The following is a 4,387-nucleotide window of genomic DNA, read 5'->3' on the forward strand; positions in this document are numbered from 1 at the left end:
GACATTCACCCCACAGTGCCTAACCCTTACACCCTCCTAAGCTCGCTACTCCCAAACCACCAGTGGCATACAGTCCTAGATCTGAAAGATGCCTTCTTCAGTCTACCTTTAGCCCGTCAGAGCCAACACATCTTCGCATTTGAATGGAGTGACCCAGAACTGGGCATAAATGAGCAGATAACCTGGACTGGATTACCTCAGAGGCTAAAAACCTCTCCCACTATGTTCGATGAGGTCCTACATAACGACCTAGGTGCAGTACCTAGATGATCTCCTTATAGCAGCTGAAACACGGGATGCCTGCTTCAGAGGCACAAAAGACCTCCTCACTACTATTGTAGAAGTAGAGTACTGAGCTTCTGCCAAGAAAACCCAGATCTGCAAACCCGAGGTAAGTTACTTAGAGTATGTACTGAAAGAAGGTCAGAGATGGCTGTCTGTGCCAGAAAAGAAACTATTCTTTAAATCCCAATGCCAAATTCCCCTCGCATGGAGTGGTTTCTCTTGGCGTTGGGGCCTTAGGTGGGGATGGAGGAGCTACGATGGGGTTAGGCCCTACAGGCACTGCAGGTGGGAGAACTAATTGCTTATGGATTGAGAACAAGATTCCAGGGTCATATCTTAAGAGGTAGAGCTTCAGGCCCCATGTCTTAGGTGTGAGCCAAGTATCTAGGTTTGCTTTTCCTTTGGGAGTTAACACGATTACGATGGGGTTCTTTCTGCCATGGGTGGTTAGCTCAGTGCTGCCTCTCACTACACTAATGAGGTCTCTTTGTCCTGACACTCAGGGGGCGACAGTCACGCAACTCCAGCTCCAACAGTAAAAGTCTTTATCCCTCCCGCAACTACTATAAGGTCCAGTGCCTGGGCAAAGATAGAATTGTTCTTTTGCTAATTGTTGCTTATCTCTGTCAGATAGACATCTTTCACCCCACTCGCTGGCTAGGTTAGGGGTTATTTTGGATAGGAAAAAAACACTTAATTCACACAAATCTAAGTGAAAAACAGGGTACGTTACTGCTGGCGGACCGGTAAGGATTTGGATTTGGACAATGGCTTCCAGGTCTCTCGGGGCAAATCTTGGTCCTCTTAGGACCCATTTGCAGGTGACTGGCCTGTGGGGGTTGTTGTGGGGCTGGGCTTTCAGTCCACGAAAGCTAAGGACGACCCAGAGGGCTAAGCTGGCTGACAGGACTTGAGAATATAAACCTTTAAAGGGTTGTTTTGGTCCTTGGAGATTTTCTATCCTGGGATGCCTCCTTTTGGCGCTGGTGGCTCAGCTGGATGAGCGTGTGAGTGGTGTACCCAGGCGGCGTCAACTTTGAGGGCATTGGGAGTGGTCAGGATCACTACGAACGGTCCTTTCCAATACGGTTCAAGGTTTCCTTGCTGGTGTCTCCGGACGTAGACCTAATTTCCGGGGTGATAGAGATGGGGCTCTGGGGTCAGGCCAGTCTCTTACAACGCTTTCAACTTTGGCCAGATGCTGCAATGCACCTGCTGGATACTTTTTAGGGAAAGGAGCAATTTTTGGTCATCAAATACAGCAAGGACTTTTGACCAGAGGTTTGGAACGATGGGTGGGGGCACTCCAAACATGATTTCAAAAGGGGTAAGTTTTAGCTTGTAAGGCATGTTATGCACATTATAGAGGGCGAAAGGGAGGAAAGTCATCTAGTCAGTGAAGTTTCTAAGGTTAATTTAGTTAAGGTCTCTTTTAGCGTTCTATTCATCTTTACTACTTGACCTGAACTCTGGGGTCTGTATGCACAATGCAATTTCCATTTGGACCCCAGCACCTTAGTTAACTCCTGACTCACCTTGGAGATGAAGGCGGGTCCATTATCTGACCCAAGCATCACTGGAAAGCCCTACCTCGGTAGGATGTCTTCCATCAACTTCTTGGCTACTATCTGTGCTGTCTCACGCTTGGTGGGGAAGGCTTCTGTCCATCCTGAAAAGGTGTCTACAAAGACTAACAAATACTTGTAACTATACTTTCCGGGTTTTACTTCTGAAAAGTCTAATTCACAGTAGGCACCATGACGGTCTTCTCGTACCCTGCAGCCTGGGTTAGCTTAAGTTCCGGCTGCATTGGTGAGCTGGCACACTTTACAGGAGGCAAGAATGTGTTCACTCTTGGAGTTAGCATTTCGAATTTTGATCCCTGCTTCTCTTAGGATGTCTTGCATTTTACGAATGCCCATGTGAGTGGACTGATGCATTTTTGTGGGAATACGCTCCCCTAAACCTTCAGGCACTGTTATTTTATCATCAGATGTTTTCCACTACTTCTCTATGAGGTGTGTCATGGGTAGATGTTTGATCCAGTCTAGGTCGGCCTCAGTATAAGGTGGGTCCTCAGGCAAGGCGGTGTCCCCTGGATCAGGCAACTAAATCACTAGGGCTGCACCGGCTTTAAAGGCAATTTCTCTGGCCATCTGGTCGGCTAAGTTATTGCCGCTGGCAATGGGCGTATTCTCTTTCTGATGTCCCAGGAAGTGGATGATGGCTAACTTCTTGGGCAACCAGAGGGTTTGCAGTAAAGCCAGGATTTCTTCTTTATTCTTAATAGTCTTGCCCTCTGTCATCAACAGCTCTCTTTCTCTATATATAATTCCATGAAAATGTGCCATGGCAAAAGCGTACCTGCTGTCCGAGTATACATTGAGCTTCCGACCCTCTCCAAAAGTCAATGCTTTAGTTAATGCTATGAGCTCTGCTCGCTGAGCAGAAGTCCCAGTGGGCAGAAGTTAAGCCTATAAAACTTCAGTCTCTGAGACTACAGCTGCCCCGACATACCTGTACTCTTCATGGACAAAACTACTTCTGTCAGTAAACCAGGTGTCTTTTGCATCTGGCCACGGTTGATCTCTCAGGTCAGCTCGAATGCCGTGTGCCTGGGCCAAGATGCCTGAACAGTCATGGAGTGGAGCATCTATGTCTGGGTCGGGCAACAGCATGTCGGGGTTTAAAGCAGCTGGCGTCTGAAAGATAACTCGAGTGGGCTTCAAAAGCAAACTCTGGTAGTGAATCAGGCGAGCATTGCTGAGCCAACGGTCTGGGGCTTGCTTCAGGAATTTTTCGACTGTGTGAGGAGAAATTATATATAGTTCTTGACCTAGTGTTAACTTGTCAGCATCTTTGACTATCAGGGCAACTGCTGTAATCATCCTTAGGCACCTGGGCTATCCTGCGGCGACTGGGTCAAACTTCTTAGACAAGTAAGCCACTGGGCGGTGCCATGGGCCTATGTAATGAACTAGGACACTTTTGGCAATGACTTTCTTTTCATCTATATAGAGGTGGAAGGGCTTAGTGACATCAGGTAGTCCTAGGGCTGGTGCCTCTAGCAGGGCCACTTTAATTTGTTCAAAAGATTTCTGTAACATTTCAGTCCATTGAAAGCCTTGGGTGTCTTTTGTTGCTTCATATAGAGGTCTGGCTAGTTCTGCAAACCCGGGTATCCACAGACGGCAGAAGCCGGCTGACCCCATACCTTGCAAAATGTAAACCAATCCTAGAATAACTAAGCTGAAGACCCCCGAACCCGCTTGTAATCCCTATAAAAACCCCGCTGACTAAGAGTTCGGGGCTTCATCCCTAATCCGCTGCGTCGCATGCAGATGGAGCCCGAGCTCGAGCTTGAATAAACAACCCTTGTGTATTTGCATCGGCATTGGCTCCTTGGTGGTCTTTGGGGACCCCGTAATCTGGGCACATCATAACTTTGCAGTTCAGAAATTCTAAGTTTAGAGGTGTGAGGGGAAGCTGGGAGCTGCTGACACTTCTTTAGTGTCACAGCTGTCTCTGGGCTGAGGAGTTCAATGTGTAGGGATGTTGTTGTTATTGTCAGGTGCCATTGAGTCAGAACCAATTCATAGCGACCCCATGCACAGCAGAATGAACAATGTCTGATGCTGGGCCAACCTCACTACCGTTGCCACACTTGAGTCCTTCAATGATGCCATCTGGCTAATCCATCTCATTAGGGGTCATCCTCTTTTTCTATAACCCTCCACCTTAACCAGCATGACATCCTTCTCCAGAGACTGTTCCCTCCAAAAATATGTTCAAAGTATGAGAGACGAAGCTTAGCCATCTTGGCCTGCAAGGAGCACTCTGGCTGCACTTCTTCCAAAACAGATCTATTGGTTCATTTGGCAGTCCATGGCACCTTCAGTATTCTCCTCCAACACCACAACTCAAAGGCATCAATTGTTCTACAATCTTCCTTATTCACTGTCCAGCTTTCGCATCCATATGAGGTTATTGAAAATACCATGGCTTGGGTCAGGAGCACATTAGTCCTCAAGCTGACATCTCTGCTCTTCAACACTTTAAAAAGTTCCTGTGCAGCAGATTTGCCCAATGCAATCCATCGTCT

At 47.4% G+C, this 4,387-nt stretch overlaps 1 pseudogene; it reads right to left on the reverse strand.

The window, feature by feature from the left end:
- Window positions 1–1,458: 1,458 nt before the first annotated feature.
- LOC102841786 lies at window positions 1,459–3,497 on the reverse strand (annotated as a pseudogene).
- Between the last annotated feature and the right edge of the window lie 890 nt (window positions 3,498–4,387).

The sequence above is a fragment of the Chrysochloris asiatica genome, unplaced genomic scaffold (assembly GCF_000296735.1).
Source record: "Chrysochloris asiatica unplaced genomic scaffold, ChrAsi1.0 scaffold00180, whole genome shotgun sequence".
In the NCBI taxonomy this organism is placed as follows: domain Eukaryota; kingdom Metazoa; phylum Chordata; class Mammalia; order Afrosoricida; family Chrysochloridae; genus Chrysochloris; species Chrysochloris asiatica.